The following is a 22873-nucleotide window of genomic DNA, read 5'->3' as shown; positions in this document are numbered from 1 at the left end:
CTCTAAGAACAGACTTAAGCATTCAGACTACCCATTTGAGAAGGACTGGTAGATGTGCCAATTAAGCTTAACTACCTCCTTTCTCAAATCTTACCATTAGTTCCAGATCTCCCTTTAACTATGACCAGAGGCATCTAGCTGTACACAGGTTGCCTAGCGACAGAGCACACCTTCCCCCACCCTGCATAAAAACAGCAGATAGCTGGGACAGATAGGAGCCACAGGAAAAAAGAAGGCAGTTTTATTTTCTCCCATTGACCTAGTAACTTATAGATTCTTAACATTTTCTACCAATCACGCTTAAGGTTATAGTTGAGCACATAAGATCCCTCTTCTTAGATATTACCTGAATTTAGCCTTTATTTAATTCATTTCCCCATTAGTCACTTCCCTTTGGGGTTGCAAATGATAATTAACAATTACTGCCTCTCTATGTGATTCTTATCATGCCTCCGTTTGACCCTGAAAGCCTGGTTTTTACACTGCCAAGGGAATACTGCTTGTAAGTGTATATATACTGGAACTTCCAGGACACTGGAGGAGGGAGAAGAGAAAAGAGAATGAAAGAACTAGATGGGTAAGAACTTGAGAGGAACAAACTGAGATGGGAAAGAACTAGGTTGTAGAGCTAGAAGAGAGGACTAGAAGAATGAGATGGAAGATGAGGAAGAGCCAGATGGGAAAGAACAAGATGGATGAGAACCTAGAAGGGGCAGAACTTAGATGAAGGAATTAAGATAGAACCTAGAGGGGACCGCAAATAAGTGTAGAGAGAAAACAGGCAAGAAAGGAGCTAAAAAGGAGAGCAGAATATAAGCTTGTAGAGAGAGAATTGACACCGAATAATAAAGTATATGGACTAAGGAGTTTCGTGTACATAGATTCATTTCTTTGCATCAAAGATCATCAGCTGGTTGTAGATTCTTCCCGGATCCTGGGAGGGGACTATCAAGGGGCTGGACCCCTACAGTCCCTGATACAACTTCTATCTGGGAGACATGAATACACTAGGAAGCCCAAGATCTGGGAGCTTAAAATAGACCTCCAAGTTGGACATAGTGGTGCACGCCTTTACTCCTAGCACTTGGGAGGCAGATGCAGGCGGATCTCTGTGAGTCTGAGGTTAGTCTGGTCTACAGAGTGAGTGCCAGCACAGTCACAGCTACATAATGAAACCCTGTCTCAAAAGAACAAAAATAGGGGCTGGAGAGATGGCTCAGAGGTTAAGAGCACCGACTGCTCTTCCAGAGTTCCTGAATTCAATTCCCAGCAACCACATGGTGGCTCACAACCATCTGTAATGAGATCTGGCATCCCTCTTCTGTATACTAAATAAACAAATAAATCTTTAAAAAAAAAAAAAAAAGAACAAAAATAAAATCTACCTCCAGAGATTATCCAGGAAGGAGGTAGGACAGGAGGAGAGATTTTGAAGAATCTGATGGGTTCCAGCAGGGCTCAGTAAGTTTGCCTTCCTGGAAGAGATGGTGGCTGAACCTAGGCATGAGTAAGGTTCTTGGAGGTTTAATTCCTTTTTCTTTTTAAGATTTATTTATTTATTTATTTATTTATTTATTTATTTATTTATTTATTTATTTTACGTAGTGTTTGGCCTGTATATATGTCTGTGTGATGGTACCAGATTCCCCTGAAACTGTAGTTACAAATAGTTGTTAGCTGCCATGTGGGTGCTGAGAATTGAACCCTGGTCCTCTGGAAGAGAAGCCAGTGCTCTTAACCACTGAGCAAGGAGTGCTGTCTGCTGGGGGATGTCTTTCTGTACACTGTGAATATGTGCTGCTCTGATTGGTTGATAAATAAAGCTGTTTGACCTATGGCAAATCAGGTTATAGTGAGGCAGGAAATTGAAAAGAGAGAGAGAGAGAGACAGGAAGAAGAAAGGCAGAGGGGAGGGAGACACCAGCACTGCCAGGAAAAGCAAGATGTGAAAGTACCGGTGAGCCATGGCCATGTGGCAACTTACAGACTATAGAAATGGGTCAAGTTACAAGAGCTAGCTAGCGAGAAGCCTGCCATAGGCCATGCAATTGGAAGTTAATATTAAGCCTCTAAATGATTATTTTATAAATGACTGTGGGACCTTGGGGCCAGATGAGATTGAAGAAACCTTCCAGCTGTCCATGGTGGCTTGTTCCCCATGGCTTGCAGCCTGCTTTCTTATAGAACCCAAGACCATCAGTCTAGAGATGATCCCACCCACAATGAGCTGGGCCCTCCCTTATCAATCACCTGTTATAGAGTATTACTTTAAGGTGTGTTACTTTTGTTTATGTTGCATTTGTTTCACTCTGTGAAGCTGTGTTACTGTGCCTGTCTAAAACACCTGATGGTCTAATGAAGCTCTGAATGGCTAATAGCAAGGCAGGAGAAAGGATAGGTGGGGCTGGCAGGCAGAGAGAATATATAGAAGGAGGAAAATATGTGGGAGGAAAAGATCAAGGAATGAGAGAGGAAGGAGGAGGGCATTAGGGGCCAGCCGCCCAGCTACACAGCCAGCCATGGAATAGGAGTAAGAGTAAGATACACAGAAGTAAAAGAATGGGAAAAGCCCAGAGGCAAAAGGTAGATGGGATAATTTAAGGAAAGCTGGCAATAAAAAGCCAAGCTAAAACTGGGCATTTATAATTAAGAATAAGCCTCTGCATCTGATTTATTTGGGAGCTGGGTGGTGGGCCCCCCAAAAAAGAGTAAAAAACACCAACAACAATCACCAATTAAGAAAATGCCTCACATGCTGTTTCTGACTCTTGCCTGCTTTTGTGACCCCTTTCCTCCTACTGGATTGCCTCATCCAGCCTTAAGGGTTTGTACCTAGGCTTATTGCAACTTGATATGCCATGTTTGGTTGATACCCCTGAATGGATCTGGGGGAGAAGGGAGATCGGGGGAAGGGACTGGGAGGAGAGGTGATGGAGGGAACTGTGGTCAGGATGTAATATATGAGAGAAGAATAAATTTAAAAAAATAAAATAAAATGCCCTACAGTTTTGCCTCCAGCTAGATTTTACAGACACATTTTTTTTTCAGTTGAGGCTCCCTCTTCTCAAATGACTCTGGCTTGTGTCTAGTTAACATACAAACTAGCCAGGACACAAAGCAAAACCGTTTCTACTAGGTAGAAAATACTATCTAGTAAAATTATTCAACATTTACTTCTAGTATCTGATCTTCATAATGCTTGATGAGAGTGTGTGTTTGGTGAGCCTGATACCAGCAGAGGGCGCCCGCACCACACTTCATACTCCAGTTAGGTCACTTTTTAAACAATTACTGTAGCTGGATCATCTTGTTCCCCCAGCCCAGGAATTTTTAAAACACTAGTGAGCCTGCATAGCTCTTCTGTACTCTTTTTTTTTTAAGGTTTTGTGTGGTGTGTGTGTGTGTGTGTGTGTGTGTGTTCTTGATAGTTGAAATGATGGGTCAGACACAGAGATAGACAATGAGTCTAAGAAGTCTAATACCGAGGATACTTTGGATCTGGACCTGCAACATTCCAACTCTGCTTAGTCACAAAGTTCTCTTCAGTCAATCTCCAGTAGAATCTTTAACATGGGAGTGGTTGTGCGAGGCGCTTCATCCTGCATGGGTAACGATCCATCACATGACTTCTCTTGCTCTTTACTCCTTTCTGTCCGAGGTCATTTACCACTTAACATCTCAGAGGCACTTGGAGAGCTGTCTGGTGCAAGTTAGGATATCATAGTCTCCCAAGGATCCCTTCAGATGTTGCTCCTGCAAAGGATTTGAACCTTCTGTTGAGGGTAGGTGGGTGGGTGGCCAAGTGTCTTAAAAGTATCTATAATTAAAACAAGAAGTAGTAATAGAAGAGTTCTAAAACCCAGAAAAGGCAGCACACGTCTGCAACCCCAGGGCCTTGCAGGCTTTAAACCAACTTGAGCTACATAGTGAGCTCAAAGCCAGCCTGGGATATGGGCAAGACCTGTGCAAAAACAAAAAATAAATAAATCAAAACCAACCTAAAAACAAAACAGTAAGAAACATTATTTTTTGCTTGTACAAGCCAAGGAGAAAGGCCTAATAAGAAATGCTTACTGCAACACCTTGATCGGGAACTTCTAGCCTCAAGAATTCTGAGGAAACCAGCGAGGGCGGGGGCTGGAATCCCAGCATTTCCTGGTCTGAGGTGGAAAGGTTTTGAGGCTCCTTTAGGAAGTCTTTGGCAGGCTTGGTTACATAGAGAAACCCTGTCTCAGCAAAGGAAACAGGGCTGGGGACTTGCCTCAGCTTTAAAGTGCTCACCCAGTATGCACAAGTTACCGGATTCCATCCTCAGCAGAAGCAACAACAGACGGAAGTTGCGAGAAAATAAATCCCTGTTGTACGAGGTGTTTCAGCTCCAGCAAACTCCAACAGCAGAAGGAGAATACACCACGTAGGTGCTTATAAACTGTTATGCTCTCCAGGTTCAAGAAGCCCATTGCAGCCTGAGAATATACAGCTCATGATTTTTTTATTTTTTTATTTATTTATTTTTTTTATTCAGGCTCTCGATATGTAGCACAGGCTGATCTCAAACTCAAACTGACCCCTTTGCCTCATCTTCTAAAGTGCTGGCATCAGAGGCATGAGCTATCAGGCTAACTCATGATTTCTATAGTTACACACTTTCTTATAGCACACCTTTTCAACCCTATAAACCATGAACACATTATAAACAGATCAAAATGATATATTCTCTCACTATTCTGTTATATAAACAGTTACACTCTTGTTATTCTACCCAATTTAGAAATACTCCACATAGTTAATGAGTATCCATTAATTAAATTGATTTTGTAGAAGTCCACAGTTTTCTGTTTGTTCATTTTTGTTACTGTTTTTGTTGTTGTTGTTGTAATGGGTGCTAGAGAGAGTTCTATCACCTTGAGCAATGCTACCAAACTCCAAAGGTTTTTTAGATAACTAGTGACCTTAGATATCTTTAAGTTGATGTGGTTTCAAGATGTAATTGCTGTTAATACAAAGCCTATCAGCATAGTTATTCTGTTATATTTAACATATTTATGTTTTCATAATATTTTCTATCAATTTTTCACATTCTTTTTTTCTCTGCTATGGATGTAATGTGGGACTAGCTGTTTGAGTTCTTGCCTTGAATTCCCTCAGTGATGGGTTGCAACCTGACCATGTAAGAGAAACCAACCGTCTCTTCCCCTAAGACACTTTCCATCAGGGTGCTTGGCCACAAGCTACAGAAGGAAACTAGAGCAGCAGGGTTAACTTTCCAGGCATCTTTGTGAGCAGGGACTGTGATTTGGAAAGCTTGGGAGAGGCAGCAGAGGTGTGGAGGGGGTGGGAATGAAGGGAGACAGCTCAATGAATACAAGGCAACTAATGAGGACACGGTGAAGGGGCCGCTTGCTTGTCTAACAGCTGGGGGCAGGGGCTTCAACTGGAAGCTCAGGAGTGTTTTATAAGATTGGGTAGAAAAGAGTTTTTAAAAAAGAGTTAAAAACTCTTAGCCAGGAGTGATGGTACATGCCTTTAATCTCAGCACTCAGGAGGCAGAGGCAGGTGGATCTCTGAATTCAAGGCCAGCCTGATCTACAGAGTGAGTTCCAGGACAGCCAGGGCTACATAGAGAACAGAGAAGCCCTGTCTCAAAACAAACAAACAAACAAACAAACAAACAAAAAACCCCAACCAACGAACAAACACTCTTAAAACCTCTCTCTCTCTCTCTCTCTCTCTCTCTCTCTCTCTCTCTCTCTCTCTCTCTCTCTCTCTCCTTTCTTCTCTGTTCCTTTGAACACGGAGCTTCCTAAACAATGTTAGGAAGGACCAGTCCCAGGGAGTGGCTTGAGCAGGAGGTTAAGAAGACGTTTTCTTCCTCGCAAGCAGAATAGTCAAAGACTCGGAAGAGAGCTCAGACTGAAATTTGGTCCAGCAAAGCATTTTGACCAGTTCAGTGAGTGGGGCTATAGGAAAGAACTCTATGAGAATAGGAATTTGAGGTCTGTGTGAGGCCTGTCATCAGTAAGCAACAGGTTGCCTATGGATCTTACCTAGGTCACTTGAGGACCAGTGAATCTCTGCCTGAGGTGACTTTAATCTTCACTCCTTTCAGGAAGGCAGGGATGGGTCACATTCCACAATGCTCCTGAGGCCAGCACACCAGGGAAGCTCTGTGATGCTCTGGAGCAGTGGCTGTCAGCTTGTGCAGAACCTTGAGTTACTTTACACAGCAACAACTTTGACCTAAGTTATCCCATTGTGATCATAAATGCCAAGGTAGAATGACTACATCGTGTTTATCCAAGTACTCAACTGCCATCTGCCGGCACACCAAGAGCCGCAATCCGATGAATAATTTATCTGTGCTGATAAATAATTACACACGAGAATATGTCGATTCATATCAGAAACCTCAGACAGACAGGCTTCTCAATCACACCAGATGTAAATGGAGTACCCCAAGACAGACATAGTGAGTGAGCACACTGACATCACCTGGTCACTTGTGAGCTTTATCCAGGGAAACCGCCATAGCAAATGCACTCTGTTCACCCCTGGACTCTAGTTAAAGCATGGTTTCTCCTGTGTGACCTACCCAGGCTGGCATGCAAAAACTGCTGCCACCAGATCTGCATGCCCTTGACAACCCTGTGCCTGTGCCCTGGTTTGCAAAACTTAAATGATCCTCTGCAGAAAAATCTCCTCGCCTCTCTACCAGCCTCTCTGATGCCTTAGCCACACACAACTGTGTGATCTTGTAAAACAACAATAAAATCCCAAAACTTTAAAACTAATGCTGGGTTTAAAATGAATGTTATGAATGTTAGAACGGCAAAGCTGGGAACGCTGAGGAAGGTAAATATTAGGGCTTGCAGCTGGCTATGAGCTAGTCAAGCTGACCTAAAAAGAGGAAGGATTGGGCTTTGAGAAAAAAAATAAAAGTTAGTTTTGGTCTTGGTAGGCTGGAGTTATCAAGGAACACCCCACCCCCAACCCCCAGTCCCAAGAAGTCTGCTAGGCACCACTACCCTTTCTTCTAGTATTTCTCAACTTTATGGGAAGTTACACATTCAAACACATTCTTGCATTTAATACATATAATTAAAACAGACTGGATTATGGGTAAGGGCAGCTTCTAAAAAAGCTTTTGCTTCTTCCAGGAAGGAAACCACTGCAGGATGCCCCAAGGCTAGGCTAGGGGAGGAGATACAGTTGACCAGGAGTTACAAGTCCAGATGCCAGGCAGTCTTTCGCAATTACACTCTGTTACATCTGCCCTTCCCCTTTGCTCTGGAGGCCATACTTGCTTTCTTGCCTGCTGAGGTAAGCCTTGGTTACTTGCTTGCCCTGCTTGTGTCCTGATGTGAATTCTTCTGGATCAGAAGTTAGAAATGAAGGGAATACAGGAGGAGATACATCTCCACACACACAACATTAGTAACATCAGTAATTAAGCTTGAAATAAAAGAAGTTGTGATTGCTGGTGGTAATGGACACCAAGTAAAATCAAGAATGAATAGGTAGAGAATTAAAGCCAATGAAGTTGACTTAGGTTGTTGAATTTATATCCTTTTAATAAACTATGACATGGAGGAACGAGTCAAATATATCCGCCTATATCTCTGATATAGCTCACTGAGGATATCCTCTTATTTGAGGGCATTACATATTGTTGTTTGTTTTTGCTGCTTGGGGGCCCACCACCCAGCTCCCAAATAAATCACACACAGAGGCTTATTCTTAATTATAAACATCTGGCCTTAGCTTGGCTTGTTGCTAGCCAGCCTTACTTAAATTATCCCACTTAGGTTTTGCCTCAGGCTTTTGCCTTTCTCTATTTCTCTTTTCACCTTTCATTATTTCTTATTCTGTGGCTTGCTGTGTAGCTGGGTGGCTGGCCCCTGGTGTCCTCCTCCTTCTCTGGCTGCTTCTTCCCTCTCCTCCCAGATTTTTCCTCCTATTCATTCTCTCTGGCTGCCAGCCCCACCTATCCTTTCTCCTGCCTCACTACTGGCCATTCACTCTTTATTAGACCATCAGGTGTTTTAGATAGGCACAGTAACACAGCTTCACAGAGTTCAACAAATGCAACATAAACAAAAGTAACACACCTTAAAATAATATTCCCAACAACATGTACTACAGTTCTCTTGTGATATTTATAAAAGCTATTGCTAGGGGCTGAGAGATGGCTCATCAGTTAAGAGCACAGTCTATTCATCCATTTGCTGTGCAGTAGTTTCTGCTAAGACTGAAATATTCCTTCCTGCAGGGAATCTCCTTAAGCAGGAAGGTAAACCACCCAAAACTGCTTCAGGAAGTCCCTAAAACTGACCAGATTCACTAAGCCCTTGCCTGCCAGAGTAAGCACTAAAAGCTGAGAGGTCCTCTCAAACAAAGGAAGCTAAGCTGCAAAGAAGACTCTTTGAACCAGACCAGCTGCCTGGAAAGGACGCTTTTCCAATTTTGAGCTGCCTGCAGGCTGTGCAGTGTGCTCCAGGGTCCCAGCTTCTGTGACCTGTCACCCATGCTGGGGTAGCTTTGGTGATGCAGCTGCCTTTGAGTCATTTCTGCTCCTGGAAGTAACTCCTCACCCATATTCCTGTAAGTAAATCCAATAAAACTCATAGTTCACCAAGTTAGCCTTTGGTGGTATTCGTATTTAAGTCTGTAATGGGCTCCCTATCTGGAGTGAATAGATATGTATGTTGCAGCTCTCTAGGAAAAGTTTTATCACACAACACCAGAGGACCTCTGTTTGATTCCCAGCACCCATATGGGTGCTCACAACTGTTTGTAACTCCAGTCCCTGGGTGATCTGATGACCTCTTCTGGCCTCTGTGGGCATTTGATACTCACATGGTACACAGACTACAGGCAAAACATTTATACACATAAAATTAATATGTATATTTTAAAGTATTGTTTCAATCATTTACAAATATATCACTAACACTGTGTGTAGTATAACAGTTGTGTCTATTAGACACCCTTCACACCAATATTAGGACAGCTGAAGTTTGTGATAGTGAGTTGGCTTGTGATGCTTATTAAAATGGTGTGGAAGCTGACCCTTCTACACTATGTCCTGGGGCTGGACTCAGTAAACCACATTTTCTGGAAGGTTTTGCCAGTAGTGGTGCTGGAGGAGACGGAAGGCTGGAGGAGCAAGGAGGAACGTGATCCATCTTATTTGCCTGCTCTTCCTCGTGGTAAGTAAGTCTTGTGTCTTCCTGGCTACAGGGGCTGGTCCTGATCTCTGGGATTTAATCCATCTTCTGTGTCCAGCCCCAGGGCTGACCTTCAGAAATAAGGCCCCAGTGTGGGTCCACTCCTGCCTCAGAGGTCTGAATTCCAGTTCGCCCAGGGTTTCCCTGTCTCTAGCTGAGTGGTAGCTGCTTCCTGCAATTAAATCCCTCTGCCTCAGCAGTAGTTCCTTTGTCCCTTTCCAACTCTCCATGTCTCTTCCAGCAATTCCTTAAATTCTCTGCAAAGACACTGCTTTGATTTCTGTTTTCTGACCAGGTCCTGATTCATACATCCCAATACTCGAATCCTGAAACACTAGCATAGTCTGATGCAATATGTGTTACAGCAGCATTTAAAGGCAAATGATTGCATGCATGGTTTACTATATCCAATTGGAAAATAAGACTTCCTCTTTCTTTTTTTGTCTTTAATGATTCATTTTTTTAATTTTATATGTATGAGTATTTACCTGCATGTGTCTATGTGCATCATGTGTGTCTGGTGCCCATGGAGGTCAGAAGAGGGTACTGGAGTTTCGGGTGATTCTGAGCTTTCATGTGGGTGCTAGAAACCAACTCTGAACCCTCTGCAAGAGCAGCAAGCACTCTGCAGCCTCACATAAGACTTATTCTAAAAGCTGACAGTACACATTAATGTTAGATAGGTGGTCAGAGGCTGGTGATGTAGCTCAGTGATCAAAGCATTTGTTTCCCATGTGTAAGTCCCTGGTTTCCATTACAGTACCCAAACTAAAACCAAACAAACAGAAAATGAAACAAAATGGAAAAGGAAGGAGGAAAAAGGAAAGAAAAGTGTGTTTCTTAGAGACATTGATGGTTCAAAACAAACTTAAACTACTGCAGTAAACCTAGGAAGAGCAAATCAGTTCAGTGAGGATAGAGGAAACAGTTTATTCTCATGAAAACAAGTGACAGTCTTAGTTTCGAACATCACACCATGACATTCCATAATGCATTATGAGGCTTCGTGGTGTATTTACTTTTACAATGACTTTACCAAAGGACTTTACAAATATTACTTTGTCCCCTAGTAAAGGGACAAGTGGATTTAGGGATAGCTGGAGAAAAGAAATTGTGGTTGCTTTTTATCTAGTTGGAACAAAATACAAACTAAGTATGTTGTAGAAGATACTTGTCATACTTTATGTTTTGTTATGACAAAAACATAAACCTTGGGGCTGGAGAGATGACTCAGCTGTTAAGAGCACTGGCTGTTCTTCCAGAGGTCCTGAGTTCAATTCCCAACAACCACATGGTGGCTCACAACCATCTGTAATGAGATCTGGTGTCCTCTTCTGGCCTGCAGGGATACATACAGGCAGAACATTGTATACATAATAAATAAATCTTAAAAAAGAAAAAAAAACTATAAAGCTCAGATTAGAAGGGGCTCATGCCTGCTCTCTGTTCTAAACTTAAGCACATAATGCATTACACCAGGAACTGGAAAGGTGGCTGCTCTTCCAGAGGATCTCAGTTCAATTCCTACCACCCACATGGTGACTCACAACCAGCTGTAGCTCCAATTTGAGAGCATCGATGCCCTCTTTGGGTCTCAGAGGACACTGCATATGCGTGTGTGTGTGTGTGTGTGTGTGTGTGTGTGTGTGTACATATACATATACTACATATACATATATATATCTGCCAGCAAAACATCCATACATGTAAAATAATAATAGAACTAAACTTTTAAATAATGCATTATGACATCACTCTTCTTCATAAAATTAAAGCAAGAGATTGTAAGACTGTCACTGGAGGGGGAATCCCTTAGGAAAAGGGGCAAGATTGACTTTCCTTAAGATTAAGGACGTTATTAACACCAAGGTCATTGTTTCTGCAGGTGGCCAGGGCTGGTGTTGCTTTATCCCAGTAAGGCTCCAGGGAGAGAGTGGTGCAGGGAGAGAGCGACAAAGCAATCCTCCAGGAACCAGCCCCCCCCCCCCCACCCCCCCCCCCCCCCGCAGAAAGAGAAAAGGCCCAGGCTTAGCAGAAAGGACACATGGGGCTGGAGTGGACACGAACTGGTGTGCTGTTGTCTCACTCAGTAGCCACTGTGGGTGTCGATTAAACTCGTGTGACATTGTAGAAGGCATTCCTCCGGATGTGTAACCTCTTACACAGAAGTACAGCCCAAGAGGGTGAACTGCACAGATTGGTGCTTCCAAGCCAACCCAGCCTTGCTCTCCACACTCCCATGGATAATGACTACCTATCCTTGAGGGACACCAGGCGTGCTGACTGGAAACAAGGTCCCACCTATGGCCCACCTGCTTGCAAACTCTCGGTTTCTGTAACCTGCGTATTTGTGTATTATTCATTGTGTAAAGTATAATGTGTGAAGTGAGAGTTAATACTACTAATCAAAGCCTGAAAAAGAAGAGCCAGCTCTCAAGTAAAATCAGGATTACTTGGCAAGTTGCATCCAAAAACCTGACCTTGCTTGTGAATTTATTGGTTATTCAATAAATTCTGACATTATGGCGACACAAACATGTCCGTCTGTTTCTTGTGCAAAATGTGCTTCAAGGTTTCTTCTATGGGCATCTCCAAACTTCATGTGCTATAAACAAACGCGTTGGCATTTAAACTTTTTACTCATTTTTTTAAGTCAGACATGACAACAGTTGGCACATTTCCTGCCTCAGAGGAAGAAGGCATAAAAGTTCTTAAAAGATTTCATTCAGGTACCTGGTCCTACTTGGCCCAGCGAACTAAAATCCTAGGAAGTAAGGAAGTTTGGTTCCTAACTATCTTCCGGGACCACTGCAGCGCCCAGAGGGCGCCCTCACCTCGAGCCGGGACCGCAGGTGGGAGATGCAGGACCAGGGGCGTGGTCTCAAGGGTGGGCACGGAGGCGTGGTCTCGAGGGCGGGTCCTAGGGCGTGGCGCTGGCCTGGAGGTCTGGAGCGCAGCGGGCTGAGCGCGCCAGGATCCGCGTTGTGAGCCGGTTCAGCCGAGTGTCGTGCGCCCACCAGGCACAGGCTCCAGGTAACCTAAGCCGGACCAGTGGCGGTGTAGCCCGGCAGATCTGGACAGCATCGAGCCGGATCTACGTGGGCGGGCGGGACGAGCTCCACCCGGGAGGGAGTGGTGCTGATACCGGGTGCTGATACCGGGTGAGAAGGCGCTCGGTCCGGGTGCCCCAGGCCAGGATGGAGCAGGAGCAGGCGCCCTCTTCCCACCCTCTTTCCGGTCCTTCGGTGGGACGCCGCTACACTGTGGCATCTGGAAGTCACTTTTTAGACCTCTTTTTCCCGGACCCGTGTAATGAGTGGGGACTTAGAAATCGGGGTTGGCTGCGGGCATGGAAAGTTAAGAGGAAGGTAAGAGGCGAACGGTTCTTGGTGGCTTAGGCGCCAAGGAGACTTAAACTTCGTAAAACCACAGCCCAGCGCAGAGGCGTTGCGACCCCTGTAAGAGCACCGACCGAGAAGCCGGCGCTGAGGCAGAGAATGCCTGGGGTCCAAGCAGTAGCCGTTCTTCCTCTTGCCTTGTTCTTCGGGGTTGCGGGTCTGTTACGAAAACAGGTAATTCTTCTTAGACACGTTACTTCTTTAGTTTCTTTGTTTTTGTTTTTGGAGGTTATTTAGATTTTCTGTCTTTCCTTTTGTGTTTGTGTGGGGGGTGGCTTTGAACAAAACGAGATTTGCCTGCCTCTGCCTACCAAAGTTAAAAACGTGCGCCACCATGCCTGAAACTTAAGAAACCCATCTCATGCTCACAGCTGCTCCCAGTCTCAGTTCTTTCAATGCTGAATAAAAAGTGCGCCGCCCCCACGCCCCGCGCTCCCGTCACGTGACTTAATCCTCTTCCCAGTTCCACCTTGGAGGAGTCGCCCGGTAGATCAGAACTTGGCTCTGCAAAAACTGTCAGATTGATGTGCATTCTTTGGGTTGCCATTTCACCCCAGAAGAGACTTGTTTTGTTACAAATAATGGAGCTAGAGGCAAATTAGGAGGAGATACAGTGATCAGACAGAGCACTGGTGCGTTGACTTGAGAAGGCGGGTGGGTGGGGCTGTGACCTGAATTTGTTGAGTAGTGGGGGAGCAATATGTTTTTTTCCTCTGGCCTGCTGCCCCCATTTAGAGCTGTCCTGAAAGGCAAGTTTGTCTTCTAGAAGGGAAGAGGAGGGGTAATTTTTTTTTTTTTAAGATCAGTGTAAATTACCTGTTAGTAGCTTAGGTGGCGCAGACAGGGGCCCCGGTGCAGGAGGACTGGGAGCAGGTTTCAGTTCTGGAAGGGTGGGAAACTACAGGTATCTCTGCTTTCCCTCCCTTCTTCCCTTCCTTCCTTCCTTCCTTTCTTCCTTTTTCAGGCTTTAAAGATGGTATTTTGGGAAAACCTTGCTTTCTTAGAAAGAGCCAGTGAGGAAATTAGGCAGTGGGAAACAGTACTGTTGGAAAGCGACTTTTCTAAATGCCAGGTGCTGTTTTCTGGTTGTTTGGCTTTTTGGACAGGGTCTTACTTACTGTACATAGCTCAGGCTGGCCTCAGAGACTGGATCCACCTCCTGAGTGCTGGGATTTCAGACACGTGCAGCATGCCGGGCTCAAAGGCTGCTAGCTGTGAAGTGTGTAGTATTTAAGCCGGGCTGAGTAATGCAGTCGTTTGTGGGACAAGGGTCCCTGTCTTTTTTTATTAATTCATCTTTATTAATGAGGAATGTACTCACAGTTCTAGGTCAGGATGTTAAATACCCAACTCTGCTGAAAAGGGTGTTCCCGGGTGACTGTTGTAAATCAGGTGTGGTATGTTCTTGTGGAATCTATTCTTAGCCTTGACTAGGTACAGTTTGATGCTGTCACATTACCTTCAGAGACAAATGTCTTACGTGTTTATAGCACTGTTGACATTTTTGGCCAGATAGATTTTATTTTGTGATGGGGTCTGTGTAGCCTGCAACTCACTATGAAGTGGACAGAAAATAATGACCTTCAATTTCTAATCCTTCCGTACCTCCTTCCCAGGAGCTAAATTATAGGTGAGCTCCACCAAGCACCCTTACGTGGTTCTGGGTACCAAACCCAGAGCTTTATTCCTGCACTCTTGCAATCTGAGCTTTAGCCCTGTCCCTTGGCCAGATGTTTTCTGTGGCGGGGATCGTGCTGTACTTTATAGGTCTTTTACCAGCATTCTTGTACCTACCCGGTGACAGGAGCCCCTGTCATACTCAGTGACAATAATCTCATGTGGCTCCAGACATTGTCAAGGATTTCCCAGGGGAGCAAAGTCACCCAATTGAGAATGAAAGTAGGCCTACATGTGAAATGTTCTGGGTGCCAATGAACTATTGTTTAAGTAATTCCTATCAAGAGAAGCTATCAATAAATTAAAATGCCTTGAATTTTAAGACATTTTTTATTACAAAAATCCAAGAGTTACTATTCCCTGTGAATGGCTTGTGTGCCACAGAAATTACATCGCCACAGAAATTTCAGGTATTAATACCACTGTAAAACTTCATAAAGTTTAGAATTAGAAACTTAAAACTAGAGGAGGAATACTAGCGGCTGTAGAGTTGATGGCTCAGTGGTTAAGAGCACTCACTGCTCTTATAGAGAACCAGAATTTAGTTTCTAGAACCCATGTTGGAAGGCTCACAATTGGTTGTAACGCCAACTCCAGGGAGCTGAGGCCCTTTTGAGGCATCTTTGGTTACCTGCATGCGTGAGCACATACACATTAAAAAATAAATAAATCTTTAAAAGAGGAATATTAAACTGATTTTTTTTAAAAAGTACACTCAATGTTTCTTCCAGCTTTTTTAAGTCAATGAAACATGGATTGACCATACATATTAGTTAGGAAAAGTTGACAGTCTGTAGTATCAAGAATTTTCCATGCATGCCTTTAACCTTAGCACTCAAGAGGCTGGAATGGAAGGATTAATGGTTCAAGGCTACCCTGGCCTACATAGAGCCCCTCCCTCAGCAAACAAACAATAACAACAGCAAAACCTAACCAAAAATTCTAATGCTGAGACTCCATGTAAATAAAGCCAGTCAGATGGCTCAGCATGTCAAGATGCCTGCTGCCAAGCCTGACTGCCTAAGTTCAATCCTGGGGTCCCACATGGTAAGAGAGATTCAGTCTTTAGCTAACGGCATTCTGTGGTACACTTCTGTAGTCTAAGAAACCAAAAGTTAATGAAAAAGAGTGCCATAAAACACATGCAGTAACTGGTACAGGAAGAATAGGTGACCCCTTTATTAGGCCTTACGTAAGTTCAGGGAGCTGAAAGCGTAGCCCTGGCTATGAAAGGTGAATTTTTAACCACGAATTGCTTGTAAATGGCCCTTTCAGAAATAAAAGTAATTTGTAAAACTCAGGAACGGCTACATAATTTGTGAGTTGGGTTTTTTGTTTGTTTGTTTGTTGCTGTTGTTTAAAAATATTAGAGTGTTAGGCTGGTGGGAACAGAGTGAAGCCAGCATGCCAGAGGCCCCATGGGATGGATGCATCGGCTGTGCACCTGGGAAGCTGCCTCCGTTTAAGCTCTTATGTCCATAGCTAAAAGGAGGATGGCGACCCCACCCAAGTGAAATGTTACTACCCCCAAACCCTGGAGTTTTCTATTTATTTTTCTCTTTATGCCAGGTGGGATCAAACCCAGGGCCTTGCCCCACCTAGGCTGGCACTCCTCCACTGGGCTTGGTCCCCAGCCCCACGTGGGTTTTCTGAGACATTGATCCGTACTTTTACTTCCAATTAAGAAATTCTCAAGACACCCTCCCATGATTAGTTTTTCTTTTGTTAGAGTAGTAGCCATCATTCCTTGGGGTCCTGGGTACCTGGGCTACTTGTTCACTCAGGTTTGTTCACTGAACAGCCATTTACTGAGCCAGGCATTGTTGGCTCTGGGGCTCCGGCTGCGACCACGATGGGATGAATGTCTCTGTATTTTGTCTCTGCATTTATGGATCCTTTAGTCTGTTGGCTAGAGAGACAGACAAGCGCACAGTCACACAAGGTATCCTGATCTTAAGTGGAGCTTCAGAAAAGCACATGGTATTGTTTGTTGCGCAAGAGTCGGTCCAATGGTTTAGGGAAGGCCTGGACGGTTTCCTTCAATATAAGTTGTATTTGATACTTAACATACCCCCAAAAGTGACTAGGAAGCAACCAGGTAAGTTAGGGCATGGAGTTCTAGGAGAAAAGTGTTGCGCTCAAGAGGAAAATGTGGCCTTGGGGCCATTTGTAGGACTTTGGATTATGGTAGTGGGTACCCACTCATGGGTCTGAAATGAGAAAGGGGCTCCTCTGTGGTTTTCAAATGATTACGCCGCAGCTGTGCAGACAGTGGTGGAAGGAGTGGGTACAGCTGGTACTCACGGTGCCTTCTGGGGTGGGTACCAGTGTGAGAAGACTGCTTTTTACCCCCAGAGAGCGCAGCGCCAAAGGCTTCAGTTCCTCAGCTGGTCATGTGGCACAGCCACCCAGGAAGAGAGAGTGGGTGTTGGCAAACAGTGCCACCCCAGGTCCTTGCAGTCACCCAGGGATGGTGTGGTGGGTAAAATTTGATAGCTGAGGGTCAGTTTGTAGTTCACATCAGAATGAGAGGTGGTTAACTAGTACTGCTGACAGGGAGGTGGCAAGGGTGACTCAGAAGTTTCTGGCATGCACAGCTGAGTGGGATGGGATAGGGAAAGCATTTATGGTGTTGGAGGGCACCGGGTGGGTGGGTGGGTGGGTGGGATGAGGGTTGGTACCAGGTCTGGAGGGAGGTAATTCCCTTTTGGAGATGTTTTGCCTGTGAGAGACAGCTGAGGAGCTGGCAGCTAGAAAGATCTGGGATGGAAATGCCTGTCAACCTTGGAATGGAAAGGCTCACTGCATAGTAAAGCCTTGAAAGAAAGAGTAGAGTGAAGAGAGAAAAGGTCTGCTCCTGCAGCTGTTGACCAGTTGTTCGAGAAGAGAGGCCAGCTAAGGCTGCTCTTCATAAGGAACCGGTACACATACGGGGTAGGAGAAAACCTGGGGTCTGTGGTTTCTGGTTTGGTTTTTGTTTTTTCTCTTGTGGTCAGAATTGAGTGGAGAGATACTGCATTGGTTTAGCTGTACCTGGAAACATCAGGCAGATAAGAGGCTAATAAAGTATGGGGAAAATAGAGGGTGGGCCCAAATTCCAGAGACGATAAGGACTGTGGGGCAGGGTTAGTCCATGATAGGAGAGAGAGGAGGCATGAAGATGCTTCATTTCTGTTTTGTTGAAAGGAACAAGATTATTAGCTGGGTTTATTTGTTTCTGAAGTAGAACATTACTTTAACTAGTGTGGTTTTTTTTTTAAGCTTTTTATAAAAAAATATGTTTAATTTTGTTGTGCTAGGGATTGGACCCATGTGAAAGACAAGCACACTTCTAGAACTACAGTCCTGTTGGAGTATTTACTGGTGCCAAGGTTCATGATTGAGTTCCATGAAAACTATTGAGTTCATTTTTCCTGGGAAGATGTGAACAGAAAGTCTATTCATCACAGAGAGGGCAGTGGTGATAGACTGAAGGGTTCCACCTAAGTCCTTTTGGTGAGCCAGTGGCAATGTGGGGGGTGGGCATCTTATAAGGAATGTGGGTGAGCTGGAGAGTGGCCTCACCTTTCTGGACCTTGGGTGTAGCCTCACACCTTGGAAACTTTGTGGATGGCTCACAGGCTTTTGTTTACAATGTAAACAAACATCTTAGTGACCTCTGCAATCCTGGTGACCTAGGGTTTTACTCTGTCTTTTGTAGTCCTATGTGATGTTTCAGAACCACTTGAATTTTTCCTTAACAACCATTTGGTTACCTCAGATGCCACCCAAATCTTGTGTGTAGATAGCTACTGTAAAGATGAGGAAGCACCACTCTCCCTTAAGAAGTCCACACCCAATCTGGATGGATGTATTCTTCCCCAAAGAACTTTTTTTTTTTTTTTTTTATTAACTCCTGTGCTAAAATTCCTACTAAAAATCCCTTTTAGAAACTCCAGCTCTACCTCTCACTGACTTGGCCTGAAATTCTTTTCTGGTGTGAAGTCAAGACTTCGGACTCCCCCTGAGTAGAGATCCCTGACTAGAACTTCCTGAGCTGCTGTGGTGGCCGCTGGAGCTGAGCCTTACATTGAGCTCTGCTTCCTGCTTTTCCCTTATGCTTGGGTGACTAATGTCAGTGACACCTGATGATGGGTCTCCGTTTTACCAATTTTGCCAAGGTTGCCAAAGGACAACCTTGAATGTCATTCCTCAGAAGCATTACACTTAATTAAATTTTTGAGACATGGTTTGATGGTAAGGCTGGGTTAGATTTGGCTAGGCTAGCTGTCCAGAGTGCCAGAGTTCTGCCTGTCTTTCTTTCTAGTGCTGAGATTACAAGTGTGTGCCACTGTGCCTAGCATCCTTCTCCTCCTCCTCCTCCTCTTGTTCTTTTTCTTAGCATGGATTCTGGGGGTGGAAGTCAGGTCTTCATGCTTGCTGAGCAAGAAGTTTACTGACCAAGTATCCCACCAGTTTGGTGCCTCGGGGCTTGCAATCTCAGTCGTGGGGGTGGGGAGCAGTTAGTGGATCCAAGGAGCTTGCTGGACAGAGTCTGCATACTTGAGGCTCAGTGAGACACTCTGCCTCAGAAGACAAGCTGGGGAGTGACTGGAAGATATCTGATGTTGACCTCTGGTCTCCACATGCGGGTACATGTCTGTGCACCTTCCACACATCTAATGCTCAAATTGTGAAGATGGATACAGTGTCTAGTTTCTCCTGGAATATGAATATAAAATCTCACATGTATCTCATTGTACCCATAAGTACAATTATTTGTCAATCAGAGTGTATTTACGAGGTGGGGGTTATAGCTCAATGGAATGCTTGCCTAGTGTGTGGAAGACCCTGAGTTTGATTCCTAGCACTGCCCAAAAGTAAATAAAATTTTCCATTGAAACATGTGGCAATACTATAATGATTTAAACACCTGGTGAGTGGTTTCTTATTCTATCAGCCACCACTTTTGTGACATCATGGTCACATGCTATTGTTGAGGATCAGCCTAAGGCCATTTTGGTTGTTTTTGTAAACTTGTGGGGAGGGCTCTGGCGCTCTGGGCAGCTGTGTGAGAAAAGGTGAAGGTGAGTACTGAAAAGCAAGTCTCAGGTCAATGCTGTGTCATTGTGTATTCTGACCAAGCCGCCTGTGAAAGGTCAACTGCAGGATTCAGCTGGAGTCAGGCGGTGAAGAATTTTCTGGAATCAGCCACCGGACACAGGAATGTGCCTAGGGCACTGTCTTGGGCTTGCCGGGTTTGTTTGCTTGTTTTGTCCTTGGGAGATGAAGGTAGAACTGTTGGTATGTGTGTCTAACCTTTGAAAAGTTGGAGCCCTGGACCTCAATTTGTTATGCTATTAAATAAGATAATCCACCAGTGGAGGCGAAGTCCTGACTCCTTTCTCTGATTAATAGAGAAAGGCTTCCTTTGGTATAGCTCAGGAAGCCTTCCTGTAGCTACTGTGTGGCCCTCCTGAAAACTGTGTGAGGTTCTTAGTCCCCATACCACAGGTTCTAGATGAAAGCCTACACTCTACAGTCTTACAACCTGTGTGTGGGGGGGGGAGGGATGTGCTTTTGTGCAGCACGAGGAATCAAACCCAGGACCTCCTGATGAAATATATCTGAAGCAAATTATATAGAATGTAACAACAAATTTTTAAGCTCCCTGAAAATACAAATTATAGCCAAAAATGTAGGTTTAAAAAAACAAAACATTGTTGGGCAGTGGTGGCGCAGGCCTTTAATCCCAGCACTTTGGAGTGAGAGGCAGGCATATGTCTGTAAGTTTGAGGACAGCCTGGTCTACAGAGTGAGTTCCAGGACAGCCAGCTCTACACAGAGATACCCTAACTCAGAAATAGATGATTGATAGATAGATAGATAGATAGACAGATAGATACCCCCCCACACACACACACCCCTTCAGAACAAACAAACAACAGCAACAAAAAACCACGGGGCTGGAGCGTTCCGGTCAGTGGTTAAGGGCACTTGTTCTTGTCAAACTGGCGAGCTTCTGTGTTACCAAGAGACCTTGTAAGTAAGACCTTGCAGTAAGATAGAGAGTGGCAGAGTACACTCCTTACCATGCATGCCCTCCTCCGCATGTTGGGGATTTGAGGCTAACCTGCTTTACATAGTTAGACCAATCTCAAAACTAAACAAACAGGTGTAATGAAGGCTGGATGTGGTGGTATTGTGTTCCCCAAAATATTGTGTACCCTAATAAACTTATCTGGGGTCAGAGAACAGAAAAGCCACTAGATACTTAGGATAGGCAGTGGTAGCACACACCTTTAATCCTAGCATTCCAGAGGCAGAAATCCATCTGTTCAAGGATACAGCCAAGCATGGTGACACACACCTTTAATCCCAGAAAGCGAGCCTTTAATCCCAGGGAGCGGTGGTAGAAAGCAGAAAGATATATAAGGCGTGAGGACCAGAAACTAGAAACTTTTAGCTGGTTAAGCTTCAGGCTTTCAAGTAGCAGTTCAGCTGAGAGCCATTGGGATGAGGACACAGAAGCTTCTAGTCTGAGGAAACAAGACCAGCTGAGAAGTTGGCCAGGTGAGGTTAGCTGTGGCTTGTTCTGTCTCTCTGACCTTCCAGTGTTCACCCCAATAACTGGCCTCAGGTTTGATTTTATTAATAAGACTCTTTAAGATTCCTGCTACATACAGTTCCATATGAGGGAGATGTAAACAACAATAAATAGAGTTCACAGTGAGGTAAATATGGCGTAAGCATGTTATAGACTGGTTAACTTTAAAAATATTTTGTATTTGTATTTGTGTGTGCCTACATATGTGTCTATGCGGCATGTGCATACTTGGTACCCAAGGAGGCCAGGAGAAGGCATTGGATCCCCTAGGACAAGAGTTACAAATGGTTGTGAACTGCCATGTGGGTGCTAGGAATCAAGTTTGGATCCTCAGGAGAGTAGCCAGTGCTTTGCATTTAACATGTCTGTAGCATGGATCTTAATTGTTCTTAATTTTTAATTTTTTTTTTTTTTTGGTTTTTCGAGACAGGGTTTCTCTGTGTAGCTTTGCGCCTTTCCTGGAACTCACTTGGTAGCCCAGGCTGGCCTCAAACTCACAGAGATCCGCCTGGCACTGCCTCCCGAGTGCTGGGATTAAAGGCGTGCGCCACCACCGCCCAGCCACGTATTCACAGATATGTATGAAAAGCAATGGAAAAGAGTAAACCCAGGCCTGGGGGTGGCTTGGTGCACTTGCCCTGTAAACCTCCAAAAGGAGCGACCCTGGAGGATATGAAATGATACACTGTGAATTTGTCTTTGAGAAATGATCATAATACTTTGTGAGTATTTGGACTAGAACTTAAGTTAGAGCATTGATGCCTTTTTAAAAATTCAAAAATTTCTTCTTTGAGGATTTCACATGTATACAACATATTTTTATCATATCCATTCCAACTCCTTACCTCCAGTACCTCCCGGATTTCCTTCCATGTCCCTTTCCCAACTTCATTGGCCTCTCCCTCGCCTCCCAAATTGCTGCTACCCAAATGCTCATAGGTCTAGGGCTACTGGAATACCTCAACCCACTAGACTGTTCTCTAGCCACCATCAATGGCTTGTAGCTCCTCGGTTTAGAGTGGGGATTCATGCAATCCTTCTCCATCCATGCTGGATGTTGGCTGGCTTGATGGATGCCTTTTAAATCTCAGTTTATAACTTTTTACTGTTTGTTTTTTGAGATGGTCTCTGTGTAGTTCTGGCTATCCTGGGACTTGCTATGTTGACCAGGCTGGTCTTGAACTCACAGAGATCCTCTTGCCCCTGCCTCCTAAGTTCTGGGATCAAAGGTGTACATCACCACACTTTGCCAGTTTGTGATTTTTTTTTTTAAAAAAAATGCTGAAATTAAAATTCAAACATAAAAATTAGACTAAACATCCCCCCTCCTCCAAAAGAAAAAAAAAAGGTTCCCATTGAATAATTTTGGGTGTGTGCTCCCACATTTTTCTCATTGTATACATTTGATATATTTTCTTGGATACTTTTTTTTTTTTAATGGGCATACTGGAATATAATATAGATATGATTTCTTCTCAGAAACCTTTTTTTGATGTCACTACATTGAGATATATGCTTGGCTTTGGAGATGATTTTAAATTTAACAACTGTATCTAAAAGTAACTGAAATCAGGTGAACATCATGGGTGAGGTTTCCTAGTTATTTTGAAGCATATGTTCGTATGCAGAGCCCAGGTCATGAAGAGGTCCCTGAGGCCTTTGGGCTGACACACTTTATAGGAGAGTTTATGATATCCAACCTGCAAGAAGCCTGAGGGAGTGGGGGCTGGTGAAGACCCAGGGGACAGACCCGGAGCTGTTAATGACTGCTTACTGTATGGTGCTTGGCTGTGAAAAAAAAGCCTGTGTTCTGGTCTCTCTGTCCCCAGGGTGTGGGCCCTTTCTCATCACTGACACCTGCCAACCAGAGCAGATGACCACATGTAAAGCAGCTGGACTTAGTTTCCTTTTACTCTATTCCATGAGAGCAAAAATATCTACTTGGAGGGTAATAACAAAACCAGAGCGGATGACCACATGTAAAA

At 44.3% G+C, this 22873-nt stretch overlaps 1 protein-coding gene across 1 annotated transcript in view; it reads left to right on the top strand.

Moving 5' to 3' along the window:
* The first annotated feature begins 12144 nt into the window (after window positions 1–12144).
* The window catches only part of Gcnt1 (glucosaminyl (N-acetyl) transferase 1), a 29945-nt gene continuing 19216 nt past the window's right edge, over window positions 12145–22873 (top strand). The window contains exon 1 of the mRNA XM_028874889.2: window positions 12145–12260. The gene's annotated coding sequence lies outside the window, so the exon portion shown is untranslated. The remainder of the gene's footprint in view (window positions 12261–22873) is intronic.

Source organism: Peromyscus leucopus, chromosome 1, assembly GCF_004664715.2.
Source record: "Peromyscus leucopus breed LL Stock chromosome 1, UCI_PerLeu_2.1, whole genome shotgun sequence".
Classification (NCBI taxonomy): Eukaryota; Metazoa; Chordata; class Mammalia; order Rodentia; family Cricetidae; genus Peromyscus; species Peromyscus leucopus.
Note: the sequence above shows the minus strand (reverse complement) of the source record. Positions and strands in the feature narration are given on the sequence as shown.